Below are 22,893 nucleotides of genomic sequence, written 5' to 3' on the forward strand. Positions count from 1 at the left end.
CATTCTTTCCAAAGACCTGCATGTCTCCCAGCTCATTTTACGTCATATCCATCAACAACTAGGACACGCTGGGAGGAACCACATGTTGTACAGACTTCGACAGAGGTATTGGATAATCAATGCCAATTCAGCTGCAAGGAAGACTATTACAGAGTGCATGGTGTGTAGACGGCACAGAGGAAAACTTGGGGAACAGAAGATGGCAGACCTGCCTCAAGAGCGAGTTGTGCCAGACAAGGCTCCTTTTACTAAAGTGGGAGTTGATTATTTTGGGCCCATAGAAGTGAAAAGAGGAAGAAGCCTTCTAAAAAGGTATGGAGTGATTTTCACTTGTCTGACCAGCCGTGCAATACACCTGGAGGTGGCACATTCACTTGACACAGACTCTTGCATTAACGCCTTGCGGAGATTCATATGCAGAAGAGGCCCTGTGTCAAATTTAAGATCTGATAACGGCACAAATTTTGTTGGAGCAAACAAAGAATTGAAGCAAAGTCTTGCTGCTTTGAATAATGCAAGGATCCAGGATGCCTTAATTCAGGATGGAATTAAGTGGAGCTTTAATACGCCAACAGCCTCACACCAAGGTGGCGTTTGGGAGCGTCTCATTCGATCAGTAAGGAGTATACTGACCTCTGTTCTTGGACAGCAGGTTTTGGATGATGAAGGCCTGCAGACACTGTTTTGTGAAGTAGAGGCGATACTAAACGATAGACCCCTCACAAAAGTGTCTGATGACCCTAATGACCTTGAGGCCCTCACCCCAAACCATATTCTCCTGCTGAAAGGAAAACCCATATTTCCCCCAGGACTCTTTGAAAAGAGTGACCTGTACATCAGAAGAAAATGGAAGCAAGTACAGTATATCGCAGAGCTGTTTTGGAAGAGATGGACATCCGAATACTTACTTGTGATGCAGGAAAGACAGAGATGGGCAGCTCCAAAAAGAAACTTCTCCCCAGGAGATATTGTCATTATTGCCGATGCTACAGCTCCAAGAGGATCCTGGAAGATGGGTCGAGTTTTGAGTACCAAGTCCGACTACAAAGGATTGGTCCGGTCTGTGTGCATCCAAACTAAAACCAGCGTTTTGGAGAGACCTGTAACAAAGATCTGCCTGCTGGTGGAGGCCACAGCATAATAATAATACCTGTTCTATCTATTCTCTCTTTCTATCCTGTCTTCTTACCATCTGTTTTCTTTCAGTGGCAGCAGAGAAGGAGACACAGAAGACGCTTGAATAGAAAGAATAGCTCCCTTACATGTTATATATATATATATAAGGGTAATTCTCTTCTCCCTCTACACTAAATCACTGGGTAACATTATCACGTCTCATGGCTTCTCCTACCATTGTTATGCCGACGATACTCAACTCTTCCTCTCCTTCCCTCCCTCAGATATCCACGTCTCTGAGCGGATCTCGGCCTGTCTGTCCGACATCTCCGCCTGGATGACGTCCAACCACCTCAAACTGAACCTAAGCAAAACAGAATTGCTCCACCTGCCGGCCAAATCCTCCCCCCTAACCGACCTTTCAATCACAGTCGAGAATGCAGCTGTGACTGCGTCCCCGACCGCCAAGAACCTTGGTGTTGTCCTCGACGACCAGTTGAACTTCTCTGCTCACATCGCAGCGACGACCAGAACCTGCCGATTCCTCCTGAGCAACGTCAGAAGGATCCGCCCCTTCCTGACAAAAGAAGCCACCCAACTCCTCGTCCAATCAACAGTCATCTCCCGCCTCGACTACTGCAATGCACTGCTCGCTGGCCTCCCGGCCACTGCCACTAAGCCTCTTCAACTCATTCAGAACGCAGCGGCCCGCCTGATCTCAAACCTACCGAAGTCGGCCCATGTCACCCCACTTCTTAGGGACCTGCACTGGCTCCCCATTGCTGCACGAATCCGCTTCAAGGCCCTCGACCTAGCATACCGTGCGGCAAAGGGAACCGCTCCCGCCTACCTCCGGTCAATGGTGTCTAACTACACACCCTCAAGACCCCTACGCTCTGCATCTTCTGGCCGCCTCAGACCTACTCCTATCCAAGCTCCGGGAGGGTCATCAAAGAGAAGTCGCCTATTCTCAGTCCTTGCCCCACAATGGTGGAATGAACTACCCACCCCAGTTAGGACAGCCGAATCACGTCCAATCTTTCGCCGTCGACTAAAGACGCACTTCTTCAACCATTATCTGAATAAAAAAAAAAAAAAAAAAAAAAAAAAAATCTAACCCTAACTAACCGTACTGTCATGCACTTGTCCTAATAAACTAACCTACACTGTAGCACTCAACACTTTGATGAACATTGTTACTCAGCTGATAGAGTTGTGCCCTTCCTGATGGCTTGTCGTACAGAACTTGTAAGTCGCTTTGGATAAAAGCGTCAGCTAAATGACTAAATGTAAATGTAAATGTAATTGTGACTCACAATTAGGGGCCGGGTTGTGGGAGCTATTAACTATTTTTACATTTATTTGTTATGTGATTTTGTAGTATCAATTTGTTTACGGCCATATTATTTAAGTTATTATGAGTCGCAGCTAAATGCTTTTACTTTGAAGGGGTTCTGGGCAATTGGGAAGCACAGCTGGGTGTATTTAGGTAATTAGAGGCAATAGCACAGTGGGCATCAGGGAAGGTATATGGTTTTTACCAGCGTCAGGAGATCATATAGAATCAAACATAATTTTTCTGTATTCTTTGATTAACAGACAATAAACGCCACAAAACTGTCAAATGCTGTCTGGACAATGGACTTCCTGATCTGCGTGAGATTCGCTGCCCTGGTGCTTCAGTGGCTTTTTAGTTTTTATTAGTTGTTGTTGACAAATAGCCACTACATAAAGTAAAAACCGTTCCTTATTGAAGCGGACACTTTTTATCGTTGTTTTGGATTTTTGCCGTTGGACGTTTTGGACATGGAAACACCACGCTCAAACGGAGGATCATTCATCAGAGGACATGGATGCTGGCGCTCCAGCGTTTGGTCTGGAGATCGAAGACTATGATCAGTGACTTTTGTGAAGCTTGAATTGCCTTGGATCAACCTGTTAAAGACACGATCGGAGAACGGAGGACCACACGGTCTAATGGACGTCGCACTCGAACAAAACAACATCATTGGTATGTGAAGAATAATCCGTCAGCTTTATTGGAAAAAGGCAAACTTATTGGAGTGACTGAATTATTGTCTCGCGACGCTAAATGATGTTGATGAATATTGGGAGTTGTTGAACTTCATTGTAAAGACATTCATTCATAAATCTCCGACGTGAAGTTGGCTGTATGAACCAATCAGACAGTATGGAGCAGCTGGTTGGGACATATGAGACAACGCCTGTGGTTGGTTCAAACGTTGCAAGTGTGGAGAATGTTGCTCCGCCCAAGCCCTCTGTAAAACGGGGCATCAAGTTTACCGCAAAAGGGTTGGCATTTTACATGCAAACGTGCCAAGAAAAGAGGTCTGCAAAAATCAAACAGGCCAAGAAATACATTGAACCAATACGTACCTTGCTGAAATCTACTGACAATGTGAACTATGTGCAAGCTCATTTGAGTAACTTCATCAATTGTTATGAGGACGCTAAGGACATGCATGAGTCTTTCATAAATATGGATTTGCCTGAGGAAGAGGTTAAAAGGCAAAATACATGTTTCAATGCAACAATAATGAAATTTTGTAATTTCACAGAGGATGTAAGGGTTTGGTTGTCTGCTGCTGGGCACCCTCAGGTGGAATCAAATGCAAATATTGACAATGAAACTAATGATGTTGTTGAAACAAATGAAGATGATGATGAGGCTCAATCTAAACAAAGTGTTGCTATTGATGATATCAATCCTGAGGACAGTGCCTCTAACATTTCATGTACAAATGAAAAGCAACAAAAGCCACACTCCAGTGTATCAAAGACATCATCCACCGCGTCTACCAGGCTAAAGGCGGAGGCTGACAAAGCATCACTACTAGAGCGGATGAAAGCCTTAAAAAGGAAACATGAGTTGGAAGCAAAGCAGGAGGAACTAAGGGCAAAGCAGGAGGAACTAAGGAAGGAAAAGGAACAGTTTGCTCTGGAAACTGACCTAGCTGCAGCCAATGCGAAAATCAATGTGCTGGAAACCAATTCAAAATGTAACTCTAAAAGGTCGGATGGAATGAACTCGTATCTGGACAGGAATATAGCTCAAAGAATGACAGGCCAACTCAATCCTCAAGCTGGTCAATTTGTCCCGCAGGGAAATAACATGCAAAATGAATTTCATCCCGAGGCCCAGGCTGTCACTGTAAGGCCCAAAGGACCATCACAGACCATCGGGTTTAAAGATGCATCACAGACTGTCAGGCCTAAACAAATGGCAGTATTACAGACGGACCTCAGACCACTATACACTCAGGCACCAACACAAGTGGTTCATGATGCTCAACAGACAGGACGAGCATCCTCCCTGAATATGGCATGCAATAATGACACCCAAAATGACATTGTGAATATCATGCAACGCCAAACTGACATCACTACAATGTTGGTACAGCAAAATTTGGCATCTTCTCTACCAGTGAGAAATATAGCCATATTTGATGGTGATCCTCTTCAGTATCATTCCTTCATCAGATCCTTTGAAAATTGTGTTGAGGTTAAAACCGACAATGCAAGTGATTGTTTACACTTTTTAGAGCAGTACACCAGGGGACAACCAAGAGACCTGGTGAAAAGCTGTCAGCACCTACCCTCTGTTCAGGGATATCAACGCGCTAAATCCCTGCTTGCTGAACATTTTGGAAATGAATACAAAATTGCTTCTGCTTATATGGACAAAATTGATAGCTGGCCTCTGGTTAAAGATGAAGATGTAAAGTCATTACAATCATTTTCTCTGTTCTTGCGAGAATGCTCTAATTTAACACAGAGAATCATGCAAATGAATGAGTTGGACATGCCATCAAACCTCAGGAACATTGTGATGAAGCTTCCTTATAAGCTGAGGGAGAAATGGAGGAACGTCGCATGTGATTTGCAGGAGCAACGTGGTTGCAGAGCACTATTTATTGACCTTGTGAACTTTGTTGAAAAACAGGTTAGAATTGCCTCTGATCCAGTGTTTGGAAATATTCAGGATTCAAAATGTACCAGCCGCAACAAACCCCCCATTGACAGTCAACCAAGGCAAAGGAAACAGGGCACCTTTGCCACCAGTGTCACTGCAATGAAAGAAGGAAACAACAAAAGGTACATGGATAATAAGATCAAGTCCTTCTCTGCCCAAAGTCACATCAAATGCTGTTTATTCTGCCAACGAACAAGCCACTCACTTGAAAAATGCTCACAGTTTAAGTTAAAGATACAAAAGGACAAAATCCATTTCATAAAGGAGCATGGAATTTGTTTTGGTTGCTTGAAAGTGGGACACATAAGCAAAGACTGCAGGAGTCGATTGGATTGCAGTGTGTGTCAGCAAAAGCATCCATCAGTCCTACACATTGAGCAGAAGGGTATAAGTACACCTTTTAATAAGGCAGAAGAGCCTGTGAGCCATCTGAGTGTAACATCTGTTCAGTCTCAAACATGTGGCCGTATAGGGGCCGGAGATGAGGACAATGCTGTGTTTTCGATTGTTGCAGTTCAAGTGAAAAGCCAAGTGACTGACAGAGTTGTGCAGACATATGCATTCTTGGATCCCGGAAGTTCCAGTACTTTTTGCACTCATAACCTGGCAAAGAGACTGGGGCTAAGTGGCAAGCCAGCCAATATTCTATTACGAACAATGGGGCAAGAGAAAATTGTGAGCACCAATGTATTGTCTCACTTGGAAGTGTCTGGCATAGATAAGGAGGATTTTATTGAATTGCCCAATGTCTTAACCCAAAGAGCTATGCCAGTGTCACGTGTGAACATTCCACGTCAGGATGATGTGGAAAAATGGTCTTACTTGAGTAACATAAAGCTGCACGACTTGAATGCAGATGTGGATTTGCTCATCGGAACTGATGCAGCAAAAGTAATGGAACCATGGGAGCTGATCAACAGCCAAGGTGAAGGACCATATGCAGTCAGAACAAGAGTCGGCTGGGTCATAAATGGACCACTTAGGAGTGGAAGTAACAGCAGAGTTAAGACTGGCTGCTCTGTTGTCACAACAAATCGAATATGTGTGGAACATCTGGAAGAAATGCTCATGAAGCAATACAACCATGATTTTAATGAAAAAACATCAGAGGGGTCATTGGAAATGTCAAGGGAGGACATTCAATTCATGAAGATAATGAGAAGAACAACAGAGTTGAAAGATGGACATTATTACATTGACTTACCTTTCAGAGAAGAGGAACCGGTCTTGCCAAATAATCGCTGTGTTGCAGAGCAGCGACTTCAAGGCCTGAAGAGGAAATTTGAAAAGAACATCAAGTTTAAAGAGGAGTACACCTCATGTATCAATGATATGCTGGTTCAAGGTTATGCTGAAGTTGTACCCATTGAACAGCTGGAACAAGATGAGGGAAAAGTGTGGTACATTCCCCACCATGGAGTACATCACCCCACCAAAGGAAATCTGAGGGTTGTATATGACTGTGGAGCCTCATTCAAAGGAACATCTCTGAACTGTCAGCTCTTGCAGGGCCCCGATCTCACCAACACTCTTATGGGGGTCCTCATTCGCTTCAGGAAAGAGCCTGTCGCAATCATGGCTGACATCAAGGCCATGTTTCATCAGGTGCGGGTGCCTGATAAACATGTGAACTTTCTTCGCTTTCTTTGGTGGCCTCAGGGCAACACTGACCAGGAACCAAGGGAATATCGAATGAGGGTACATTTGTTTGGAGCTGTTTCGTCCCCCAGTTGCGCCAATTACGCCTTGAGGCGAACTGCAGAGGACAATGCAACTCACTTCCCTCCTGAAGTGATCAAAACAGTCAATCACAACTTTTATGTAGACGACTGCCTGAAGTCTACATCCTCGGAGGGAGATGCAATTAAGCTTGTAAAGGATTTGACTCTGCTCTGTAGTCAGGGAGGATTCAGCCTTCAAAAATGGGTGACAACCAGCCGTTATGTTTTGTCATCGATCCCAGGTGACATCAGAGCAGCAGAGATGAAAGAGCTGGATTTGGACAAAGATCACCTGCCTATGGAAAGAGCACTTGGACTGCAATGGTGCGTTGAGTCCGACCAGTTCAGCTTTAGGACTTCATTACAGCCACGCCCACAAACTAGGAGAGGTATCTTGTCGGTGGTCAGCTCTCTGTATGACCCTATAGGATTTTTGGCTCCTTTTACAATGCCAGCCAAGTTACTGTTGCAGGAGCTTTGCCGGCAAAACCTGAAGTGGGATGAACACATTTCCCCCTCCTTCTCCAAACAGTGGTCTGATTGGCTGAGCGACCTCCAAAGGATGAGTGTATTCAAGGTGGAACGCTGTATCAAAACCCTGAACTTTGAAACATCTGTGACAGCACAAATTCATAATTTTGCTGATGCCAGTGAAGCTGGTTATGGTACAGTATCGTACCTGAGACTGAAGGATAAAGATAGAGACGATAAGGTGCATGTTTCATTTCTTGCCGGAAAGGCCAGAGTTGCACCTCTGAAGCACATCACCATTCCTCGTTTGGAACTCACAGCAGCAGTCCTTGCTGTCCGAATGGATGGCATGCTTCAAAGGGAACTACAGTGGCCACTGGAGAAGTCAGTGTTTTGGACCGATAGCACGACTGTCATCAAATACATCTCCAATGAAACCAGACGTTTTCATACGTTTGTTGCCAACAGAGTCACTGTAATCAGAGAAGCTACAGATGTTGACCAGTGGAAGTATGTGGGCTCCATGGTCAATCCTGCTGATGAAGCATCACGTGGATTGAGAGCTGAAGAATTTCTCACACACGGAAAATGGATTAAAGGCCCAGATTTCCTGTATTTGCCTGAAAATGAGTGGCCTACACTGGAAATGGATTCAGTGATTCCCATTGATGACCCGGAGGTCAAAAGAGAAGCGGCAGTGAATGCCATTGTTAAGGATTCAGAAAATCCAACAGACCATCTCATCAGCTACTTCTCATCTTGGAAGAAGCTTAAAACGTCTGTTGCCTGGTTCCTTGAACTTAAAGGACTTCTGTTGCTTCTGAGTAAAAAAAGAAAGGAACTTAAAGCTACCGAAGATGACAAAGATGCTGGAGTGAAAAGTACAGTTGAACAGAAACTCAAGATCTTCAAAGCCACACTCTGTGGAAAACATTTGACTCCAGACGATTGTGATGAAGCAGAAAAGGCAATAATTCGTTTTGTTCAGAAACACAGGTTCAAGAGTGAAATTGCCTCCCTCAAACATGGCTTAAATATCGTCTCCAAGGACAGCCCACTGTACAAACTAGACCCCATACTGGAGGACAACATCCTCAGAGTAGGTGGTCGTTTGAACAGGTCTGCATTACCATCAGAAACCAAGCACCCTGTCATTCTTTCCAAAGACCTGCATGTCTCCCAGCTCATTTTACGTCATATCCATCAACAACTAGGACACGCTGGGAGGAACCACATGTTGTACAGACTTCGACAGAGGTATTGGATAATCAATGCCAATTCAGCTGCAAGGAAGACTATTACAGAGTGCATGGTGTGTAGACGGCACAGAGGAAAACTTGGGGAACAGAAGATGGCAGACCTGCCTCAAGAGCGAGTTGTGCCAGACAAGGCTCCTTTTACTAAAGTGGGAGTTGATTATTTTGGGCCCATAGAAGTGAAAAGAGGAAGAAGCCTTCTAAAAAGGTATGGAGTGATTGTCACTTGTCTGACCAGCCGTGCAATACACCTGGAGGTGGCACATTCACTTGACACAGACTCTTGCATTAACGCCTTGCGGAGATTCATATGCAGAAGAGGCCCTGTGTCAAATTTAAGATCTGATAACGGCACAAATTTTGTTGGAGCAAACAAAGAATTGAAGCAAAGTCTTGCTGCTTTGAATAATGCAAGGATCCAGGATGCCTTAATTCAGGATGGAATTAAGTGGAGCTTTAATACGCCAACAGCCTCACACCAAGGTGGCGTTTGGGAGCGTCTCATTCGATCAGTAAGGAGTATACTGACCTCTGTTCTTGGACAGCAGGTTTTGGATGATGAAGGCCTGCAGACACTGTTTTGTGAAGTAGAGGCGATACTAAACGATAGACCCCTCACAAAAGTGTCTGATGACCCTAATGACCTTGAGGCCCTCACCCCAAACCATATTCTCCTAATGAAAGGAAAACCCATATTTCCCCCAGGACTCTTTGAAAAGAGTGACCTGTACATCAGAAGAAAATGGAAGCAAGTACAGTATATCGCAGAGCTGTTTTGGAAGAGATGGACATCCGAATACTTACTTGTGATGCAGGAAAGACAGAGATGGGCAGCTCCAAAAAGAAACTTCTCCCCAGGAGATATTGTCATTATTGCCGATGCTACAGCTCCAAGAGGATCCTGGAAGATGGGTCGAGTTTTGAGTACCAAGTCCGACTACAAAGGATTGGTCCGGTCTGTGTGCATCCAAACTAAAACCAGCGTTTTGGAGAGACCTGTAACAAAGATCTGCCTGCTGGTGGAGGCCACAGCATAATAATAATACCTGTTCTATCTATTCTCTCTTTCTATCCTGTCTTCTTACCATCTGTTTTCTTTCAGTGGCAGCAGAGAAGGAGACACAGAAGACGCTTGAATAGAAAGAATAGCTCCCTTACATGTTATATATATATATATAAGGGTAATTGTGACTCACAATTAGGGGCCGGTTTGTGGGAGCTATTAACTATTTTTACATTTATTTGTTATGTGATTTTGTAGTATCAATTTGTTTACGGCCATATTATTTAAGTTATTATGAGTCGCAGCTAAATGCTTTTACTTTGAAGGGGTTCTGGGCAATTGGGAAGCACAGCTGGGTGTATTTAGGTAATTAGAGGCAATAGCACAGTGGGCATCAGGGAAGGTATATGGTTTTTACCAGCGTCAGGAGATCATATAGAATCAAACATAATTTTTGATTCTATATGATCTCCTGACGCTGGTAAAAACCATATACCTTCCCTGATGCCCACTGTGCTATTGCCTCTAATTACCTAAATACACCCAGCTGTGCTTCCCAATTGCCCAGATCCCCTTCAAAGTAAAAGCATTTAGCTGCGACTCATAATAACTTAAATAATATGGCCGTAAACAAATTGATACTACAAAATCACATAACAAATAAATGTAAAAATAGTTAATAGCTCCCACACTAGCCTTTTGTGGTGTTTACTACATCTCCCATGACCCTTAGCGGGGGATGACGTAGTTAAAGAGAGACAGTGAAAGTTGAATGGAGGTGTTTGTGCGACAGTAGAGTGCGTAATAAACTAGCGTTTTTGCATCGGAACACGACTCCGTCTACGCTATCATTACTGCATTCCTACATTTGTGACCCTTGGACGTATTTCGGAGATTATATCGAACATGTCAACTGAACAACAGAACGCAGATCGCAGAACTTTGAACGCAGTTTCACTCAAGCTGCGCAGAGTGCCAACGCTTGGTTCGCGCAAGCCGAAGCCCAATTCGCTCTCAGGAATATTACCGCGGATGCCACCAAGTACTACTATGTGGTAGCAGCCCTTACGAATTCAACGGCAGCGAGAGTGGTGAGTTTGCTGGAAAACCCACCTACACATGACAAATATGTGACTATAAAAACACGCTCTGATTTTTTTTTTTGCACCCGGGACCGGGCACAGCTGAGGTGGTAATTTTTTACGTGTCTGAACAATGAGTGAGTTGTGTGTCTGCGCCTGTGAGATGGAGCGGGTTTCGGCTGGGAGCTGTATCTCAAGCGGCGGCCGGAGGAGAGCTGTTCCATCGACAGGACGTAGGGTCGTTAATACTATAATTCAACATTGTTTGGGTCACGTAATCAGGAGATGTGAGTATGGAAAGCGATCAATATGATACATGGGAGTTATGGGTCACGAACATTAACGTGGAAGTAATATGGGATAATAATAATAATAATTCATTTAATTTATATAGCGCTTCTCAATAACCCGAAGTCGCTGACAGTAGTCGGGAGCAGGGGTACAAACAAAGAGACGAAAGCAAAGAAACAAAACAAAACAACAAGGAAACAAAAACAAAGGAACATGAGACCATGGGGGGAACGGGGGAGACAGCCTGATGGCACAAAAAAAAGACTAGAGACATATCGATCAGGTTGGAGGGGAGGGGGGGGTTTAGGGGTGGGGGGGGTTGAAGGCAAGGGAGAACAGGTGGGTTTTGAGGCGAGCTTTGAAGGTGGAGAGTGTAGGGGAGTCTCTGATGGACTGGGGGAGGGAGTTCCAGAGTCGGGGTGCAGTGCGAGAGAAGGCCCGATCTCCGAAGTTTTTAAGCTTGGATGTCGGGACAGTGAGGGAGGCAGTGGAGGAGGACCGGAGGGAACGGGTTGGGCGGTAGGGGAGAAGGAGATCAGTCAGGTAGGGGGGGGCCAGGCTGTGGAGGGCTTTGAAGGTGAGGAGTAGTGTTTTAAAGTTAATGCGGTGTTTGATCGGGAGCCAGTGGAGGGAGTGGAGGACAGGAGTGATGTGTTCGCGGGACCGGGTGTTAGTGAGGAGGCGGGCGGCTGAATTTTGGACCATTTGCAGTTTATGGAGGGAGCGGGAGGTGATACCAGTGAGGAGGGAGTTGCAGTAGTCCAGGCGGGAGGAGATGAAGGCGTGAATGAGGGATTCAGCAGCGGGGGGGGAGAGGCAGTGACGGATTTTTGCGATGTTGCGGAGGTGAAAGTAGGATGTTTTCACGATGGAGCGGACGTGGGGGTCAAATGAGAGGGTGGGGTCAAGGAGGACACCAAGGTTGCGGACTAGGGGGGAGGGGGTGATGGTGGAGTCGTTGATGGTGAGTGTGATGGGTCCGGATCTGGTGAGGGTGGTTTTGGTGCCAATGATGAGGAGTTCAGTCTTGTCACTGTTCAGTTTGAGGAAGTTGTGGGTCATCCAAGTTTGGAGTTCGGTGATGCATGATTCGATGTGACTGAGGGGTGGGCTGTGGGGGGATTGTGTACTGATGTATATTTGGATGGGAGGCCTCGCTGGAGCTAACGTAGGTTTTTGGAAAGTATCATCCAGAGGCAGCCGTTACCGTTTCAATTCGACGGGACAAGCTCTCTGTATTAATACCGACCGGTGTTTGTAAACCGGTGTTTGTAATCTAAACGTTTAATAGACGCGCGGAAACTATTGAAAAAAGTTAAATGAAATGTGAATTTTTAAAGATGGCCGCGCGGGCGCTCTATAACAATAGAAAGAGATCAAATCTGAATGGATGTTTGAGTTTTATTTGTGGTTAGGTGTGGCAAGGATATGTATGTTTGAATGATGGCTAGAGGTTAGGAATGTCTGACGAAACGTGAGAGCTTATGGTTGTATTATTATGAAATTTTAATGACCAACAGCCGTGGGGAAATGTAATAGTTGAACGCCGGTTTTTCGAGGGCCGTTGGAACGCAGCGGCATTTAGCTGCTACATTAGCCTAGGGGGCGTCCGGGGTGTACTAGTGACGGGGCGGCGTAGTTTCAAGTGTATGTAGTCGATCGGTAGTATCATGGGACTACGGGGATGTGTATGGCACTTAAATTTTTTCGAATTCGACGCGGTTAAGGTAATTGTTTAATGTAATAAGAAATCAACTGAGGCGGAAAGTTTGACCCGGAAGTCGCCCTATGCACTGCTGGAACAAAGGCGGTGGGGTCAAGCTACTGTTTGAGATGGCCTGTGTGTTATAATGTTTTTATTTTTTTGATTAAATCTGTACACTGGCGTTTTGAGAGGATTTAAGTTTTGTTGTAGGGTGGAGCGGTGTCACGCTAACATTGCGAGGTGTTGGCCCGCGCGGAGAAACGGGACAATGGGCCGTTGGGGAACGTTATTATGGTGTCGTGGGTGAAGCTAAGCTAATGCTAACTAGCCGCGCTAACGGAGCTAATGTTGCTAAGTGGTCGCCGGTTGTGACGTCATAGGGGTGCGTGGAGCGGTGGACGTGCTGGCTACCGGCGCTGAGTTAAAGCTAACGAAGCTAATATGCTAAGCTACCTGTGCTAACGACATAGCATGACGAGACTCTCGGGATATCTCGCGATGAAGCGGCCATCTTGAGAAGGGGCGCCGGACGTCCATTTTTTAGGGGAAGGTGGTGTTTGTTTAGGAATGCAGTAGGGGGCAGCAGAGGCCAGGGTAAGTTTCCATGCGAAACTGCTTTTGGGTTTATGTGGTTCTACACACAGGAGATTTTTCTTTTAGAGGTTAGTTTGATGATAGAGTTAGATTGTTATGCTGTGATAGTTTGGTGAGATAGTTTAATCTAGAGTGGGATCATTTGATGAGAGGGTTGGCCGTTTATGTTGCATAAGCTATATTGTGTTTAGTGTAGTTTCGGCCAATGAGGTGATATATGGAAGTAAAATCTCTCTTTAAGTCCCCTCTCTCTCCCTTCCTCCCCGCCTCCCCCTCTCCCTCTCTCTCCCCTCCGCCCCCTCTTTCTCACTCTCTCCCTCTATCTCTCTCCCTCCCTCTCCCTCCCTCCCTCCCCTCCCCCCCTCTCCCTCTCTCTCCCCTCCTCCCCCTCTATCTCTCCTCTCTTTCTCTCCCTCCCCCTCTCTCTCTCCCTAACCCCCTCTTCCATTCCCTCTCCCCCCTCAACCCCCCTCTCTCTCTCCCTACCCCCCTCCACCTCTCTTCCATTCCCTATCCCCCCCTCAACCCCCCTCTCTCTCTCCCTAACCCCCTCTTCCATTCCCCCCCCCCCCCTCAACCCCCCTCTCTCTCTCCCTCCCTCCTTCACTCACCCCCCCTTTTTTCTCTCTCTCTCCCTGCCCCCCTCCACCTCTCTTCCATTCCCTCTCCCCCCCTCAACCCCCCTCTCTCTCCCCCCTCCCTCAACCCCCCTCTCTCTCTCCCTCCCTCCTTAACTCACCCCCCCTTTTTTCTCTCTCTCTCCCTGCCCCCCTCCACCTCTCTTCCATTCCCTCTCCCCCCCTCAACCCCCCTCTCTCTCCCCCCCCCCCTCAACCCCCCTCTCTCTCTCCCTCCCTCCTTCACTCACCCCCCCTTCTTTCTCTCTCTCTCCCTGCCCCCCTCCACCTCTCTTCCATTCCCTCTTCCCCCCTCGCCCCCCCTTTCTCTCTCTCTCTCTCTCTTTCTTTACCTTGTCATGTTGGGATCTAGGGTGGCTTACTATTGGTGGTTTGGTTATGTATAATGTTGTTTTAATGGGTATTTTGAGCTTGACTATATGAGTGTATGTTTACTGGAGCTTGTGAAGATCTTCTGTAGGTTTCAAGTGCAGGTTATTGGGATCTTCTGTGGGTTTCAAGTGCAGTTTAGTGTTATCTTCTGTAGGTTTCTAATGCAGTTTATTGTTATTTTCTGTAGGTTTCAAGTGCAGTTAGTGTTATTTTCTGTGGGTTTCTAGTGCTGGTAGTGGCCGGCGTCAGGGCGATGATGTTGTAGCAGCAAGCGGTGGGACCATACTCTCTGGCTCTCTCCAGGTCTCCGTGTCAGTGTCTTGGGTGTTGCGTTCATGATGGTGGGCCGTAAGTCGGAGCGTGCTTTGAGGTTAGGTTTGGGAGTCTCTACGCAGATGGACCTGCGTAAGAGGGGTCGCTCTGCTCGGCTGCACCTGCAATGGCGATGTTGGTAGATGAACAAGGCAAGTAATTTTTCTTTTCATTTTGACGGGGGTGCGAGCTCCCAACTCCCCTACTGGGGACTGCGGACGTCGTGGCGTGCGGTGGTAGACAGCTCGTCGTAGCTCGCTGTCTACCTGCGCGCATTAACGTGGATGCGTCATGTGTGCGCTCGTCGTAGCTCGCTGTCTACCTGCGCGCATTTACGGGGATGCGTCATGTGTGCGCTCGTCGTAGCTCGCTGCCACACTGTGCGCATTGGGCCATGTTATGTGTGAATATTTAGGTTGGTTGTATGGATTTTGAATGTCCTTGTGCGGGGAACCTGGGGTTTCACTTTCAGGTCGCTACTGGAAGGGGAGAGGCCTTGGGCTGCAGATGGCGGACCAGTGGGATGTCATTGGTCTGCAGGGATTTCAAAATAGGGGTGGTGTCTGCACCTGTAGTTTAATAAACAGGTTGTGGGACGCTGTTCCAAGCCACAGGGATTCTGTGATGTAAATCACAGAAAATGTATTTAATTCCCCGTGAGTTGAAAGCGTGTTGTTTTAAGGTGTTGAAACGGGGGGAATGAGTATGAATTATGAATAAATTATGTGAATATTGTGATGTAAAGATAAATGATGAGAGAAATACATTCTAGACTTCCTCAGATAAAGTAATAAATACAGCTACACATAGAAGGAAATGTTTAATTACATATACACATAGTCATTTGAAGAGTTAAAATATTTTAGGAGAAAGAAATTACAAATTTAGTAAGAGGAAGAATAGAATTTAAGCAACTAAATTACCATATCCAGCACAAGTGTTTAGAAATGATAGGCTGTGAATAACAAATTTCTGATTGATCAACAGACGGAAGAGGCTGATGCGAAATAGGGTTCCCCAGAGTCTTGTGAAGCAGGAACATGACAAAGGGATTGGGAGATCCAGTTTTCCGATGAAGACAACAGAACAGAACACAACTAAGGGCGTGTCGTTAAAAATTCGAAAGAAAATTGCACAAACGCTCTCTAAAGTGATATTAGTATAGAAGATGCCCGACATTCCATGCTTAAAGATAATGATGGATTGTGAAAGGGAAATGCCACTGATAATTAAGTGTATGTTTTTTCTTTCTTTCTTCACAGCTGCTCCAGGGCGGACAGAGGCAGTGCTGACAATTCCAAACTCCAAACGGGGGATCAACTTGACTGTTGAAGTCTGGGTGTAGTATCACTAAGTGTTTTGTCAATTCCTGTCGGCACCAATAACTCTGCCAGTGTGAGTGAATTTAACTCAAGGTTGTAAAAGTAGTTTGAAATACAGAGAAACTTGCTTTCCAAATGGTGAAATTTGAGTGTATGAGAGCAAGTGTGAATGATTAATATAGAGCAGAGTCACCAGAATTGATAGGAGCAACTAGAAAAAAATAAAAAATAAGATAACAAAAACAAGAGTTGACAATTAGTCTATTTCATTAAGCCATAGTATAATAAATAGAAGCAATATAAAAATGGCCAACAGTAGTCAGGCCAATGGGGGGGGCATGCCGATAACTTCTGCAGACATTTCATTGACCGAATTGAACAGTGACGTTAACCTGATTGATTTGAATGTGACTGACTCCCCTCCTGAGACCAGTGTGATGGAGGGACTGGAAATAATGTCTTTAACTCCAACACAGGAGGTCTTTGGGGAGAGTGAACCAGAGACAACCGTATTACCAGAGCCGATCCATGCTGAAGTGTCCATTGCAGGTGATTGCCATTTACAAAATCCAAGGGGAACACCTTGGCAGTCACGGGGACAAGGTGGAAACAAAAGTGGATGGATCCAGAGCGTGAATGGATCCAAAGCGCGGTCAATTGTGTGCTGGGCGTGCAGAAATCTCGGACATACATCTAGGGACTGTGACCAAGAATATCGACCCCGAGGAGGAGAGTATCGTCCTCAACCCAGAGGAGAAGGGCCGCGATGGAATAGCAGACAAAGAGGCGGACACGGGCAAAACCAGGGTCAGTATCAAGAACAGTGTCCACAGCCCGCAAGTCCCACCGGTCCAGAACCCCCTCAGCACCAGAGCCAAGATGAGAGGCGGGGCCCAGCGATGGGAAGTCAGACCGCCAGCGCTGAGATGGGGGAAGCGGCGCCGACCTACAGACGACAAACGAGAGCGTTTATAGCAGCGTTCGAACGACACGAGGCAGTTCATCGAGACTTGATGAAGAGACAGCGGGAGATTGGTCAAGCCGCACACGAGACGCAGAGACTGGAACAAGAACTGGCGAGAAAGAATGTATTGCTAGATGGTACAGCGATTGAGGTCATGCTTCGGGCGTCGGAGTTAGGCCGCCATGATCAAGCAATGCCCTGTGCCCTGTTGCCCAGACAGGGAGCGGGGCCTCGACAGGGTGCGCAGAGCCTCAGGCGGGGTAGGTTTCCAGACCCCTCCCAACAGCAGGCTCAAAGAACGGTGGCTGAACAAAATAGGTATGTGGTTTTCTCCCCAGAACAGGCTCAAGGGGGGCGAGACCAGGAAGGGACTGTCAGAGGTGAGCGCCATGGCGGTAATGGCAGAGAGCAAGGACAGACTCTGGGCCCAATGAACCCAGGGCCATTGTGGTAATATTGAGTTGAATTTCATAAATAATATGTGTGAATAATTAGAGAGTCATAATGTAGGAGAGACAGACATTTCACACCAACCCCCTCGCATGAGAAGGCTGCATACCCAAATGGTATATAGGGGAATAGTTACAAGTCACAAAGCCCTCACTCAAACTGACTGTATGTAAATGCTGATTACATGCTGAAGAGTCATGGATCTATTAATCAACTGTTTAGTATCAAAAGAGTAAACCATAATATTAGAAATAAGGTTTGAAGGGTGATTACACTCGTGTTAAAGAAGTCATCACAGCTACTCTGCCAACTAGCAGGGGTGACGAGAGCTACTCTCCACCCCCACTCTGTAATCAGATTAGTACTATATGGTAATTTGGCCCAAAGTGTCAAAGTGTATTCACACCCCCCACCAGAAGGACATCAGGCCAGCCCCCCCCCGTGAGAAGACACACAGAGGAACCCAGAGGGAGGGGCTGCCAGCGCCACAGGACACCGCTCACAGAAGGCGCCCACAGGAGATGCATGATTGGATCAACTGTAATAGTGAACTGTATTCTATTTTGGCTAGAAGTTGGGTATATAAGGAAGAGACAAATTGTAATTCGAGAGCTCTCAGACCAGACACCAACCGAGGGGGTCTGTTGGGCTCCACCGCTCCTTCGACCAGAGAGACTGACTGATGCATTTTATGTGAGTAAATCATGGGAAAACACCATTTGTTGTTTAAAGTTTAGTGTAAATCCTTAATGTCTGAAACCAGATTTACTCATGTATAATGTGTACAGCATAGTCAATGTATGTTCAAATTATGTTAACCAAGTGACTGTTTGATGTGCAGTATTGAGGTTTGAGATGCAAACCTGTTTGTTGATTCCTGTACACAGCAGCCATGTTAATGTTTTCTGATAAATCCTTTGTATGTAAAAGTCAACCTTTTATTCACTCTTGGCCCTGGTTCAAATAAATCAGCTGAGTTGAACTACAGTTCTGGTTTGTCTGGCGTACACGTTTTATTCCTCATCTGCTAAGTCAGATGAGGAGACCAACAATTCTATCAAGTATGAATCTTTCCTCCTCCTTCCAGATAGTCAATCTCATTGTGTTGTACTACAATAACCTCAAATTATTGTAGAAAGTCTGTGGGAATTTACCACAGAAATGGTGCCGTTCTTCCCATCCTTTGTGTCTCCCCCTGAAAGGGTGCGGTAGGGTCTTGTCATATGTATCATATCTGGACCTTGCTGTGTGTTGGGGACACGGGGCAAAGAGCTGGGGTGTTGCTGCGTTTGAAGTGATAGACGAGGGGCTTGTTGTCTGAATGGAGGAGAGAGAGGGACAGGATGAAGGTTGGTTGTGTACGCCACTGTTTGGGGCCCACGGTGAATATGGCTTCTGCATGCAGGGTTGGGGGTGCGGTGTCTTAGGTTAGGATGTCCGGAGGTATGACGATCGCGCTTGTTGTGCAGTGAACATGCAAACGTGGGCTTTTTATGTTTGTATGTTTATTCAGACACAGGAGGCCGGTCTCGGCCCAGCGGGCCACGGGGGTTGGGTTGGTTAACTCGTATGGAATATACTTTATGAACTGTACGGGGAAGTTGGAGTAATTACAAGGCCTCATGTTATAGTAATGTGATTGTGTATTGGTGCCGCACAGACTATCTGGTCATGTTATATCGGGGGTGGCGTCGCATGACGGCAGGTAAAAGGCTTTTCTTGCTAGGAAGCACGGTTATTCTGGTGTATACGACAGGAGCGCGTTCTGAGTATGTAATTGACCTAAAATTATTCTCAGGAAGAGGGCGCGGGTAAGTTGGGGAGATTTGATTGTTCTGAAATGGAAGGAGAGCTGTGTCCAATGTGCATTATGACCCTGCTTGTAGCCACAGAATAGGCGGGACGGGGACCGTGAGTGGGTCAGTATGGGCATAAATGCGTCGGGCTAAGGGCTCTGTTACTATTTCAGAACATGCAAGTCAAGTATGGTGAAAGATTGTTAGACCCTGGCATGATCAGCGCAGGGGTCTGTGCGATTACAGGATAAAAACGTAGTAATTAATAGAAGTGTAGGGTGCCGGCGTGTTCAGGACAAGGCTTGATAATGGACGGACTGATGTCTGGGGGACCAACCGGCCTGTTTTAAATGTAGATATATTTGCCGTCCTTAGGCATAGTATCCTTTTTAATCTTGAGCGAAACCGGCCTGTTGAGTAATTACGTTCGCTGTGATACAAAAACAATTCGGTCGAAATGGCTGATAAGTACTTAGTGGGAATTCAACGGAGCTATGGTAGGCTTAAACATTCAGTAATGGTTGTATGGAGAGTATGGCTATGGTTAAGAAATGCATGAATGAGCTATGGCTATGGTTATGGATGATTGGCGAAACGTGGGAGCTTATTGTTGTTTTGTTGTGGTATTTTATTGTTGTTTTGTTATGATATTTGAATGACCAACGGACATATGTTGGAGGCGAGTCCTGCTGGTGGTTGGGGCTAGCTAGCTTAGCTCTGTGGGAAGAGTCCGCGGTGGAACTGGGGACGTTACGATGGCGTTATGAGAGAATTGTTTAAACACTGTGGCGGCGATTACAGGTAAGAAGCGGATCGAGACGTAGACTGGCGAGATTGTGGCCGTTTTGAGGGTTATTATTGATGCGGTAGCGATAGTGTTTGATATTAAGGAGAAGCTGCTTGGTGACGTCATAGTGTTGTGGGGAGTATGTAACGTTCGCGGTGCTATGGAGTGTGGCGGAGTAGGTAGGAGAAAGGATTCGTGTTGAACTATATGTGCGGCGTTGGTCGGTGTAAATGTTTTGAAAATTGTTTTTTGTTAGAGTGGTTGGTTATTTTAAGCTTGTGTGAGTTGTTTATGCTTTGGTTGGTACTGAGCGAATTGCGTGGATGAACGGGTCTTGAAAGGCACGGCTCCCGTGAGGGCCTTGAACGTCGCATTAGAGCTGGCTAAAGCTAGTTAGCTTGCATGCCGTTGTTTTGTGGCGTTTGCGGGCGGCAGATGTTACGTTTCGAGTTTTGAGAATGATGTTGGGGAAGGGGTAGAGAACGTGATGAATGTCGTGGCAGATTATGAATATCGGGGCAGGTTATGAATGTCGTGGCAGATTTTGGTTGTCGTAAGCGACGTTATAACAGTCGCTTCGGTTGCCACTGCGCATGCGCGGTACAGCGTGGATTGGGTCTATTTGCATTCGTGATAATTCGCTCGGGGGACAGAAATAACGGGTAAGGGAATATTCTGCATTATGTAAAATGGTTGTGTTTGTGTATTGTGCATTGTGCATTCTGTGGGTTGTAAACAATGTTCTGGGAGTGGGTTTTGGTGGTATTACTACAAATTATATAGGTGTAGCATGTGGTGGGATGATTTAAAATACATGCCCTTAACTTACACTGGGATTCATATACCAGACACACATTGTACTTGTAATAAATGGGCAATAAATATGTTACACAGGGGGAGTCTTATCCAAGGCATATCGCTTGCGTCATATTTTGATTAAAGCGTCTACATTATAGTCACATGTCACCTGTATACAGTGGTAGGCGTTCCCAGAATATCCTGTTTACAGTTATGAGACTTAGCATGGTGGGAACTTGACTGATAAATAATGTGCTTTTTTAGGATGTACAAATGTGATTTGATTATTTTAAGATGTTTGTATGAGGTAAATCTTTAGTACACTGTTATTATGTGGACACAGGTCTCAGATTTATGGGAGATTATAATTTGTTGGTGGGGCCTTGTTGTCTGTGTGAGAAAGCAGTTTTATTAGTACATTGGCGATTTGATACAAGTGCACGGGCTAAGAAATGTATCATTGTTAGTGGTTGGTTTACATACGCACGTTTGACACAGGAATATTTTTATCCAAGGGGGGAGGAGTAGTAGATTGATTAAAAATAGTCACGTTTGAATATAGGAACATTCCTAAACCTGTTTACAACAATTGAGGCTTGGTGCACATTTAGGACTAACCACTATAATGTTATGTTGAAATGAAACATGCTTACATGTATAATAATTAGAGTTGATGGGGTATTTCCAGTTTTTTAAATTTGTGTAACATGTACAATTGTAAGCTTGGAATAATGATGTTGTGTTTTATGTAGCTTGAATTAAGATGCTTGTATAGAATGCATTGATGTTGAAATGTCAGATGTTGATACTTGTTATAGCTTTAATGACACTGTTGATTTAAATAGGATAATGTTTATATTATTTGCTAAATGTTTTATAGTGGAATTTGATACAAGCCCAGTTGTGAAGCAGGATAATTTGCTGATGCTTGTTTTAGATTGTTAAATCTTTAATACACTGTTAAAATGTTGACACAAGCCTCCGACTTGTAGGATAATTTATTGATGGAGGCTTGCTGCAATGACAAATTTTGATATGGTTGTGTTTACAGTGATCGAAATGATTGTTTTTATTAATCCTTAATAAGTTTCATTGCTATGTTGAAGTATGGTTAAGAATGTTATGTCTTTAAATGCCATTTGCAAATCCTTGGGTCACAGTGGGATAATTTAGTGACAGGGGGTTGTTTAGAAGCTGCTATGATGTGAGATTGTGTTTTAGCAGTTATTATAAATGTTTGATAGATGATTTGTGTATGAAATGATTAATCCTTCTGTTGAGTTACAGGGAGGTCACGGAAACTCACAGGAGTGACTCAGGCTATCTTTACTAACCAGTAAACGGCCCAGGGGGGTCGTGTATACAGCTGCTTACGATGGCTGTTCTTTTTATGACAGGATGGCGTGAGATTAGATGCAACAGGAGAGAGAGGTCAGAGGTGAAGATGCAGGAGACAGTTGTAGAGTGAGAGAACAGTTGGCAGTTATTTTTATGACAGGGGAAATGTTGAGACAGGAAGCGTGCTAATACAGAACACAGCTGATGGAGGAGTGAGCACAGTAATTGAATTAGGATAGCCAGTTCAGATGAGGTTAATTACATTGGGGGGCTACCTGTTTGATTAGAAGGATTAGCTTTGGCTCTCAGGACACTGGGTATGTTTTGGGGTCTATCGCTGAGGGGGTTCCCAGACTTCCTCTGGATGTGAGGAGTAGAAGATACAGTGAGGACTGTATGGTGAGAAAGTGTGTACTGGATTAGCCTGATAATGAGTGTAGCCTGATGAGAGAGCAGAAGAGATGAGCGCAGGGGAACTAACATTGTTTGTCTGTCTGTTGGTTGATTAATGAGTGTATGAAAGGAAGTATATGTTTATAATATGAATGAAGCGTGGATGATGTTGAATTGTGGGTTTTGCTTTTATTTCTTTTCTAACTCTGAGTGTTCAGGATCGAATGAATGTGACTATGAGAAATTGGATGAAAGCGTTTGGGTAGGTCATATTCAAAGTGTTAAGTTTTATTTTGGTACGGATACTACTTTTATTTAAATTTAATTTTTGTAGGTATGTGTGAGATTGAGATGTCCTTTTGATTTCAGTGAATGATTGAGCGGGGGATGGGGGCCAGGAGGCCTTGATTACCCATTCACACACAGACACACACACACACACACAGACACGCACACACACAGACACACACAGGCACACGTTCACGCAATC

At 45.3% G+C, this 22,893-nt stretch overlaps 1 protein-coding gene across 1 annotated transcript in view; it reads right to left on the minus strand.

Moving 5' to 3' along the window:
* The window catches only part of LOC311239225 (F-box only protein 41-like), a gene marked incomplete at both ends in the record, with an annotated part of 104,890 nt that overhangs the window by 67,062 nt on the left and 14,935 nt on the right, over positions 1-22,893 (minus strand).

Source organism: Notolepis coatsorum (assembly GCF_963971535.1).
Source record: "Notolepis coatsorum genome assembly, chromosome: 1".
Lineage (NCBI taxonomy): Eukaryota > Metazoa > Chordata > Actinopteri > Aulopiformes > Paralepididae > Notolepis > Notolepis coatsorum.